Consider the following 12,024-nt stretch of genomic DNA (forward strand, 5'->3'; position numbering starts at 1 on the left):
TACTTCCATAATTGAATTTGTTGAATCGGAATCACTAGAGGATTCTGATTTAATGCTTCGTTCCTCAACAATCTCTGTTTGAGTGATTGGTGGTTCCGGAGGAAAGTTTAGTGGTTCAGGATCTATGAATCGTCCCTGAATATTCTCCGAATTCTCAATTGTGAGGTCGGGTTCAAAAAATGGATTATCAATGGCGACAATATTAGTTAGATGTCTTGATCTAGTTACAGGTGGTGAACGTACAAAAGGTGATGAACGTCTTGCTCGGTGCATTCACTGAATATCCTATTAGTTTTTAAAAGGAAAGAAAAATTATAATAAGTTATCCAATCAATAGACTTTTCTGATTTTGCCCACGTTTCGAATAGCCAAAAGATGCAGCAGAGGGGCAGGATTCGTTTGGTCTCAATATAATTGAGGACTGTTTGGCTCCAATAACCCGGTCCACATACAAATCCAACTATTACTACGAACCAGAAAATTTTGATGTCTATCAATTTAACCACTTAAAATAAATTTTCGTAATTTTAAGAAATTTAGATAAGAAGTAGAATAAAAACTCTATGTCCTAAAAACTAGAATGGCGAGAAATAAGAAAGAAAAAGAGTTCGTCGAAAAAAGTCGAAAAAGAAAAATGGTTGAAAAATAAAAGGTGACGGAAAAATAAAAGAAACTTATAAAACTTAAAAACACTTGACTAACCTAACCTTATTACTACAACTAACTTAAAATTATAATCGCAAATTGAGATTACTAATTGGAATGATAATTGATACATAGGTAAAAGGCGTCTAAAAATATTAAGGCTTATAGGAAAAACTAAATCCCAAATGGAAATAACTTAAAAAGAAACTAAAACTTAAAAAGGCGTCGCAAAATTCTAAAGTACCTAAATCTTAGTCTAAAGAAAAAGCACTTAAGGGATTTTACGGCAAAGCCTAAAAATCTAGAAGTAAAAATAATTATGGCAAAAACTATGTATTAAAACTAAATACGAGCGAAAAATACAAATATTACGCTAAAATAATTAAAAAGGGACAAAATATAAAAATATACTAAAAGTTGTAAAAAGTACAATTTTTATAAAAATATTATTTTTATATTAATTATTTTTTTAAAACTATTAATTTTACAATTTAATTAAACTAAATAAACTAAATATACAAATTAAATAAATAAACTAAACTTAATAATAAATTAACAAAACTAATTAGGGTTTAATTAAAAATTAATAATAATAATTACCCGTAATAAATGCTGATTAGGGTTTCTGTCGGTGTCAAAGTTGCTCCGCGAGTCACGGTATTCGAGGCTGCAAACTCCGCGAGTCGCGGGGTTCCAATTTTCAACTCAGGTACAGTTTAAAATTCGACGCGTTTTTTTTTTTATATATTTTTTTTCTGTTTAAATAAAAATATTTATATAATAAAAACTTATATTTAAAAACTAAAATAAAAATAGAACCACTTTATAATTTTAAAAATATCTTAAAAATAGATTTATATATATATTAATTTTTTTTAAATAAAAATATTTAAATAAAACTTATATTTTTATAAAATAAAAATAAAGAAACTTTATAAGACTTAAATATTTGACAAAATCTTAAAAAATATATATAAAATTTTGTTTTCTTTTTATATTTTCGAATAATAAAAAACGTATTTTTACAAAAGTGAATTTTAATAAAAGTAAACTAAAAATAAAAATCTTTTTTTTTTTAATATTTAGCGTTGCGCTTTCGGCGTTTAAGAGTTCCCCGGCAGCGGCGCCAAAAATACTTGATGTTTGAGCAGAGGGGTATAAAATACTATTAAATTTTACAAGGAAATACTATTAAATACGATACAATTTTACACAAGATATTTATTTATTTATTGAATGGATATACTTAAACCTTGCTACAACACTTATAGGCAGTGTACCTAATCGTACAGTAGTGTAGTTTTTAGTAAGTCCGGTTCGTTCCACAGGGAATCTTTTTAAACAAAGCTTAACGCTATATTAGTTTACTTTTATAAAAATACAAATATATATATAAGTAATATTATTATTATAAAGAGGGGTTTTTACCGTTTAATGACCGGTTTGTCGATTTTAAAACTTTAGTCGCAGTTAAAACCAAATGTAAAATAATAAATAAATACAAGACTTAATTTAAAGCATAAAGTAAATAACGATAATGAAATTGCGATAAATGAAAGTGCGATAAAATAAACTTGCGATAATTAAAAAGTACGATAATTAAAAGTGCAATTAAATACAATAATAAATAAAAATGTGATAATTAGAAGTGCAATTAAATATAAAATAAAGGAAATTAAATATGAAATAAAAGAATTATGCTTATTTAAACTTCCGTAATCATGATGTTTGACGTGTTGATTTTAGTTTTATGCCCATGGGTTAATTGTTCTTTGTCCTGGATTATTTAATATGTCCATACGGATTTGTCCATAATAGTCCATCAGTCATAAATATAAAGAGCGAAAGCCTTCGTCAAATTATTCTTATTCCCGAAGTCAAATATTCCAACTAATTGGGGATTCGAATTGTAACAAGGTTTTAATACTTTGTTTAATGAATACACCAGGTTATCGACTGCGTGTAAACCAAGGTTTTACTACTTTGTTAACAATTACACTAGTTACCCTTGAATGTAATTCACCCCTGTTTCAACAAGTCTATTAACTATTAATCCAGTTCCGTGTCCGGTAAAATGAATAATTATTGGTATTTATAGATATCCCGCCCACCGTACCCAGTCAAGCGTATGTGGTTATATATAAATACGTCGAATTATAAGTTTGTATATTAAATTAACAAGGTATTGTTTAGTTAATATAAAACCCATTAATATCCCATAGTCTAATTTCCACAAGTGTCGTTCTTTTATCCAAACCCCAATTATGGTACAAAGCCCAATTACCAAATTTTAGTAATTAGCCCAACATCATGTTTACTTCGGATTAAATAAGCATAATAATAACTTAGCTACGAGACATTAAATTACAAAGGTTGAACATAACTTACAATGATTAAAAATAGCGTAGCGTTACACGGACAGAATTTCGACTTACACCCTTACAACATTCGCTAACATACCCTTATTATTAGGATTAAAATTAAAATTAAAATTAAAATTAAAATATAAATATAAATATATACGTTTATAGATGGATGGATATATTGGATGAAAAATTGATCAGAATTCGTTGGACTTTATAGGGAGTTTCAGTTTTTGGGGCTCCGCGACTCGCGGCCCTTTTCTTCTTCAAACTCCGCGAGTCACGGAGATCGTGTTTACAGCTCACGCACATTTGGCTCTTTGTTTGCCGACGATTTGTTTTATAAATATAATATATATATATAATTAATATAATTAATTATATATTATATTATATTTATATACATAGTTAACTTGTAATTTTTAGTCCGTTGCGTCGAGCGTTGAGAGTTGACTCTGGTCCCGGTTCCGGATTTTTGAACGTCCTTGCGTACAATTTAATATCTTGTACTTTGCGTTTTAAATCTTGTACTCTTGTAATTTCGAGATGTTTCTTATCAATAATTGGAACCTTTTTGATTGTATTTTGTACTTTTGAGCTTTTTGGTCGTTTGCGTCTTCAATTCGTCGAATCTGTCTTTTGTCTTCATCTTTTATTATTTAAACGAATATCACTTTTAAATAGAACAATTGCAACTAAAAGCTTGTCTTTCTTGAGGAATAATGCTATGAAATATATGTTCGTTTTTAGCATTATCACACACATAAAATCCTTATGGAAGAAGGTCATAAAACATATGTGCAATGCCAACGAAGACTAAATCCTAATATGCAAGATGTTGTTAAGAAAGAAATTATTAAACTGCTTGATGCAGGTTTAATTTATCTAATTTCTGATAGTCCATGGGTAAGCCTAGTTCAATGAGTACCTAAGAAGGGTGGCATGACTGTCATCATAAATGAGAAAAATGAGCTTATTCCTACTAGGACTGTAACAGGATGGCGTGTTTGTATTGATTATAGAAAATTAAATGACGCCATCATAAAAGATCACTTTCCCTTACCTTTCATTGATCAAATGTTGGAAAGATTAGCCGGAAATAGTTACTATTGTTTTCTTGACGATTTTTCCGGAAACTTTCAAATTCTAATAGCACCCGAGGACCAAGAGAAAACCATGTTCACGTGCCCTTATGGTACTTTTGCTTACAAACGCATGCCATTTAGACTTTGCAATGCCCCTGCAACCTTTCAAAGGTGCATGATGGCGATTTTTCACGAAATGATAGAAGAATGCATGAAAGTTTTCATGGATGACTTTTCAGTCTTCGGTGATACTTTTGAAACATGTCTAGTGAATCTTGAACGAATGCTTATTAGATGTGAACAATCAAATCTAGTACTTAATTGGGATAAATGCCATTTCATGATTAAAGAAGGCATCGTTCTTGGTCATAAAATTTTAAAGGAAGGAATTGAAGTGGATAGAGCTAAAGTAGATGTAATTGCTAAACTTCCACATCCCACCAATGTTAGAGGAGTTAGGAGTTTTCTAGGGCATGCCGGTTTTTACCGACATTTCATAAAAGATTTTTCTAAAATTGCCACTCCTATGAATAAACTCCTAGAAAAGGATGCTCCATTCATCTTTTCAGATGAATGCATCAAATCTTTTAATATTCTTAAAGAAAAACTCACTAATGCGCCGATCATGATAACTCCAAATTGGAATCTACCGTTTGAACTAATGTGCGATGCAAGTGATTTTGCAATGGGAGCCGTTTTAGGACAAAGGATTGAAAAACGATTTCAACCTATTTATTACGCTAGTAAGACGTTACAAGGAGCACAAACAAATTACACAACTACTGAAAAAGAACTCCTTGCTATTGTCTTTGTTTTTGACAAATTTTGTTCATATCTCGTTCTAGCTAAAACGGTGGTCTATACCGACCATTCTGCTCTTAGATACCTATTTTCGAAATAAGATGCTAAACCAAGATTAATCCGTTGGATCTTACTCTTACAAGAGTTCGATATTGAAATCTGAGATAGAAAGGGAGCAGAAAATCTAGCCGCTGATCATCTTTCTCGTCTTGAAAATCTCGAATTAAAAGTTCTGAATGAATCGGCCATACAAGACAACTTTCCTGATGAATATCTATTGAAGATAGATTATAATGAAATTCCATGGTTTGCAGACTATGCAAACTACTTAGTATGTGGATTCCTTGAAAAAGGATTGTCGTACCAAAAATGAAAGAAATTCTTTAGTGATATAAAACACTATTTCTGGGAAGATCCACATTTGTTTAAAAGTTGTCCCGATGGAATAATACACCGATGTATATTCGGAGATGAAGCTAGTCAAATCTTAAACCATTGTCACACAGGACCAACAGGAGGGCATTATGGGCCTCAGCTCACAGCAAGAAAAGTTTACGATGCTGGATTCTATTGGCCTACAATTTTCAAAGACGCACACCTTCTTTGAAAATCCTGTGATGCTTGTCAAAGGGCCGGAAAAATAAGTCAACGTGATGAAATGCCATAAAATGTCATTCAAGTATGTGAAGTATTTGACATTTGGGGTATTGACTTTATGGGTCCATTTCCAAAATCTCATAATAATCTCTACATTCTCGTTGCCATTGATTATGTATCTAAATTGGCGGAAGCACAAGCTCTCCCAACTAATGATGCACGAGTTGTAGTCAACTTTTTAAAACGTCTTTTTGCTAGGTTTGGAACACTGAAAGCTTTAATAAGTGATCGGGGTACTCATTTTTGTAACAATCAACTTGAGAGTTCTCAAAAGATATGGAGTAACTCATAAAATCTCCGCTGCTTATCATCCACAAACAAGTGGACAAGTTGAAAATACCAACCGAGCTTTAAAACGTATTCTAGAGAAAACCGTAGGATCAAATCCGAAGGAATGGTCCATGAAATTGGAGGATGCACTCTGTGTAGTGACCCGAACTTTTCTGAACCTTTCTATGATTATATGTTTAATGAAAACTATATTTACATGATTAAATTTTTCCAACATGTTAAGCAATCAAACTTGTTAAGACTTGGTTAATTGAAACGGAAATTTTGTAAACGTCTGATTACCCAGTTTGACCAATGATTCACGAATGCTATAAGTTGTATATGACATGATGATACATAAATGAATAAATATATATGTTTAACATGATATAATGATCATCAAGTATCTCATTAAAAATAGTAACAATAAGTTATATACTTAAAAAGGAGACTATTGACGTATGAAACTCGAAACGATACATATAACGATTATCGTTATAACAACGTCTTACTAGGCACATATGAATCATATTAAGATATTGATATACTTGGTTAATTATGTTAAATGATAAGTAAATATATTATTAAGTGTATTAACAATGAAATACATATGTAAAAATAAGACTACTAACTTAATGATTTCGAAACGAGACAAATATGTAACGATTATCGTTGTAACGACATTTAACTGTATATATATCATACTAAGATATATTATATATCATAATATCATGATAATATAATAATTTAACATCTCATTTGTTATAATAAACAATGGTTTAACAACATTCAACAAGATCGTTAACCTAAAGGTTTCAAAACAACATTTACATGTAACGACTAACGATGACTTAACGACTCAGTTAAAATGTATATACATGTAGTGTTTTAATATGTATTCATACACTTTTTAAAGACTTCAAGACACTTGTCAAAATACTTCTACTTAACAAAAATGCTTACAATTACATCCTCGTTCAGTTTCATCAACAATTCTACTCGTATGCACCCGTATTCGTACTCGTACAATACACAGCTTTTAGATGTATGTACTATTGGTATATACACTCTAATGATTAGCTCTTAGAAGCCCATGTGAGTCACCTAACACATGTGGGAACCATCATTTGGCAACTAGCATGAAATATCTCATAAAATTACAAAAATATGAGTAATCATTCATGACTTATTTACATGAAAACAAAATTACATATCCTTTATATCTAATCCATACACCAACGACCAAAAACACCTACAAACACTTTCATTCTTCAATTTTCTTCATCTAATTGATCTCTCTAAAGTTCTATCTTCAAGTTCTAAGTGTTCTTCATAAATTCCAAAAGTTCTAGTTTCATAAAATCAAGAATACTTCCAAGATTGCAAGTTTACTTCCAAGTTTTCTAAATCCATTCCAAGTAATCATCCAAGATCAAGAAACCTTTGTTACTTACAGTAGGTTATCTTTCTAATACAAGGTAATAATCATATTCAAACTTTAATTCAATTTCTATAACTATAACAATCTTATTTCGAGTGGAAATCTTACTTGAAATTGTTTTCGTGTCATGATTCTGCTTCAAGAACTTTCAAGCCATCCAAGGATCCTTTGAAGCTAGATCTATTTTTCTCATTTCTAGTAGGTTTATCCAAGGAACTTGAGGTAGTAATGATGTTCATAACATCATTCGATTCATACATATAAAGCTATCTTATTCGAAGGTTTAAACTTGTAATCACTAGAACATAGTTTAGTTAATTCTAAACTTGTTCGCAAATAAAAGTTAATCCTTCTAACTAGACTTTTAAAATCAACTAAACACATGTTCTATATCTATATGATATGCTAACTTAATGATTTAAAACCTGGAAACACGAAAAACACCGTAAAACCGGATTTACGCCGTCGTAGTAACACTGCGGGCTGTTTTGGGTTAGTTAATTAAAAACTATGATAAACTTTGATTTAAAAGTTGTTATTCTGGGAAAATGATTTTTATTATGAACATGAAACTATATCTAAAAATTATGGTTAAACTCAAAGTGGAAGTATGTTTTCTAAAATGGTCATCTAGACGTCGTTCTTTCGACTGAAATGACTACCTTTACAAAAACGACTTGTAACTTATTTTTCCTACTATAAACCTATACTTTTTCTGTTTAGATTCATAAAATAGAGTTCAATATGAAACCATAGCAATTTGATTCACTCAAAACGGATTTAAAATGAAGAAGTTATGGGTAAAACAAGATTGGATAATTTTTCTCATTTTAACTACGTGAAAATTGGTAACAAATCTATTCCAACCATAACTTAATCAACTTGTATTGTATATTATGTAATCTTGAGATACCATAGACACGTATACAATGTTTCGACCTATCATGTCGACAAATCTATATATATTTCGGAACAACCATAGACACTCTATATGTGAATGTTGGAGTTAGCTATACAGGGTTGAGGTAGATTCCAAAATATATATAGTTTGAGTTGTGATCAATACTGAGATACGTATACACTGGGTCGTGGATTGATTCAAGATAATATTTATCGATTTATTTCTGTACATCTAATTGTGGACAACTAGTTGTAGGTTACCTACGAGGACAGCTAACTTAATAAACTTAAAACATCAAAATATATTAAGAGTGTTGTAAATATATTTTGAACATACTTTGATATATATGTATATATTGTTATAGGTTCGTGAATCAACCAGTGGCCAAGTCTTATTTCCCGACGAAGTAAAAATCTGTGAAAGTGAGTTATAGTCCCACTTTTAAAATCTAATATTTTTGGGATGAGAATACATGCAGGTTTTATAAATGATTTACAAAATAGACACAAGTACGTGAAACTACATTCTATGGTTGAATTATCAAAATCGAATATGCCCCTTTTTATTAAGTCTGGTAATATAAGAATTAGGGAACAGACACCCTAATTGACGCGAATCCTAAAGATAGATCTATTGGGCCTAACAAACCCCATCCAAAGTACCGGATGCTTTAGTACTTCGAAATTTATATCATATCCGAAGGGTGTCCCGGAATGATGGGGATATTCTTATATATGCATCTTGTTAATGTCGGTTACCAGGTATTCACCATTTGAATGATTTTTTATCTCTATGTATGGGATGTGTATTGAAATATGAAATCTTGTGGTCTATTGTTACGATTTGATATATATAGGTTAAACCTATAACTCACCAACATTTTTTGTTGACGTTTAAAGCATGTTTATTCTCAGGTGAATACTAAGAGCTTCCGCTGTTGCATACTAAAATAAGGACAAGATTTGGAGTCCATGTTTGTATGATATTGTGTAAAAACTGCATTCAAGAAACTGATTTCGATGTAACATATTTGTGTTGTAAACCATTATGTAATGGTCGTGTGTAAACAGGATATTTTAGATTATCATTATTTGATAATCTACGTAAAGCTTTTTAAACCTTTATTTATGAAATAAAAGTTATGGTTTGTTTTAAAAATGAATGCAGTCTTTGAAAAACGTCTCATATAGAGGTCAAAACCTCGCAACGAAATCAATTAATATGGAGCGTTTTTAATCAATAAGAACGGGACATTTCACTCTGGGCTTTTAGAACAGCCTACAAAACTCCAATTGGAACCACACCTTTTAGAATCGTTTACGAAAAAGCATGTCATCTTCCAGTAGAAATTGAACACAAAGCATTTTGGACTTTGAAGACATGTAATCTTGATTTACATGAAGCCGGACGTCTACGATTAAGTCAACTCAACAAATTAGAAGAATTAAGACATGAAGCATACGAAAATTCGTTAATCTATAAAGAAAGAACGAAGAAATGGCATGATAAAAGAATCAGAAGTTCAAAAGAATTTAAAGGAGACAGAGTTCTTCTTTTCAATTCACGATTCAAGCTATTTCCTGGAAAATTGAAATCAAGATGGTCTGGACCATTCATAGTCAAAAGAGTTTTCCCATACAGAACAATAGAGTTACTAAATTCAAATGGGATTGAATTTAAAGTTAATGGTCACAGAGTTAAACATTACATACATGGTCCGATGGAAGTTGACAATGAAGTTAATCACAATTTCGACACCACAGCTAACTAAGTGTGGGAAGGTTCGAATCTTTTAGGGTAATATGTATTTCTGTTAGAGTTAGATATTATGTTTTCGTGTAGTTCTCAAGAATGGAATCCGAATGGTCTTTCCCTAGAAGACCCTAAAGAACTAGTCTTCTCCCCCCATTCTGAATTTTTTTTTTAGGTTTTACGAGATGAAGAATTCCTGTGAACTAAACCATGGTCTAATGCTACACGCTTTGATCACTAAACGTAATAATGACACACTCCCGAGTGACCTGGTATCAGTAATAAGAGCCAAATTGGACGGAGTAAGAAAAGAACTCAGAAACGATCATAATAAGTTACATTTTGGTAAAGAAAAATCAAAATCCGCAGTGAAAAGAAGAGCACGACACCTTGAAAGATGTCACAAATGCGGAAAATGGTCACACGAAGGAAAATGCTCGACGAATCAGACATATTTCAATACCGAGTTCGTTACTTTATGCAGAGGAGGACCGTTCATATGTTTCGAAGAAAAATCGTTGAATGCTCGAGGTTATGCCTATGTAGCTATGGAAAACTAATTAGTTCGACTATCTTATGAGTGGGATAAAGCCGGTCACTGAGAATTCTATCTCACAGGTAAGTGTGTACAGTTTTTATTTTTATTTTGCTTTTAGCCTTTTAATAATAAACGCTAAATTGTTCGCTATAAAGTATTAAATTGATACTCAATAAAATTAGGTTTTGCGATCGAAATTATTGATATCATACAAAAATTTATTACATCACTGCGAAATTTACCGTTTATTCTTAAGGTATAAATATCTTTAATCAATCAACCCAAAATATTTCAGAAATTCGTCAGGAGTAAAACTAGGTAATATAGCCGAAATTACTTTATCGAAAAGAGGGGCGTATATTTTTAATAATATTTGATTGATTAAAGTGGGATAAAAGACCAAAAAGATTTTTAATTTTACTTTGTTTTTAAAATTAATATATTAATATTAAATTATTATTGTAAACTTTTTAACTCAATATATATTTAAGTTTGTAAATATTTGAAAAATTAATATTTTTAATATAAGTTTGTATGTATAAAAACAAAAATATAATATAAGTTTGGTGTGAATTTTTAAAATTTTAATAATATGAATTTTTGATTTTATGCATTTTAAATTTAAGTTTGGTGTGAATTTAAAAACAAAAATTTACTTTATTTCGTTAAGTTAAAAATATGATTTTTAAAATTTTTCGTGAGTTGAAAACTAGGTCGTTGAACCGAAATTGCTCTACCCAAGGGAGGGACGAGAATTTTTGTTATCATTATTTTTAATCTTATTGAATTAAAGTATGCCAAAAACATTTAAAAAAACTAAAAAATCTTTGCTTTTAAAACTGCGCTTAAAAATGACAAATTTTAAAATTTTGTCGAGGGACGGACTAGGACAACGATCCGAAACGCCCTCATCCTGAAAACAAAATTTTAATTTTTAATATATATGTTTTATTAGTAAAGGTTTTAAAAAAAATATAAAAAAAAAATATATATATATATATATATATATATATATATATATATATATAGCAGACCCATGCGATCGCATGGGTTTTGAACTGCAATTCCATGCGATCGCATGGATAGAAAAATCTGGCCAAGTACAAAACTCTCAGCGAGTTCTGCTCTACACCACTCCACACACACACATACGCGAAAATACCCCAAAATCTCTCAAATTTCATCATTTTTTCACCAAATTTCACCAAATTTCTCGCTACAATCCGCTCTAAACATGAATTTGATAAGGAGTTTATCAAAAAGGGTAACAATTTCACCCCTAAATCTCTTTAAATTTAATTTTTAGTGTTCGTGAGCTATATTTTACCTAATTTGATTTTGTTAATTTCTAGTTTTATTAGTGTTAAATTGTTAGTATATTATGCATGTATAACCTAGATTGATGTTATTTAACATGATTTGAAGCCAAAAACTTCAAAATTGTTAGAAATCTAGGGTTTGTGTTCTTGAGCAATTTGGGGCTTTTTGATATAAACAGGTTCTGGCCGATTTTTGTCATGAATTATTGCTAAATTAAGTAGTGTAACATGTTTAGGTAGCTAAATGATCCA

The sequence above is a fragment of the Rutidosis leptorrhynchoides genome, chromosome 2 (assembly GCF_046630445.1).
Source record: "Rutidosis leptorrhynchoides isolate AG116_Rl617_1_P2 chromosome 2, CSIRO_AGI_Rlap_v1, whole genome shotgun sequence".
Taxonomy (NCBI): domain Eukaryota; kingdom Viridiplantae; phylum Streptophyta; class Magnoliopsida; order Asterales; family Asteraceae; genus Rutidosis; species Rutidosis leptorrhynchoides.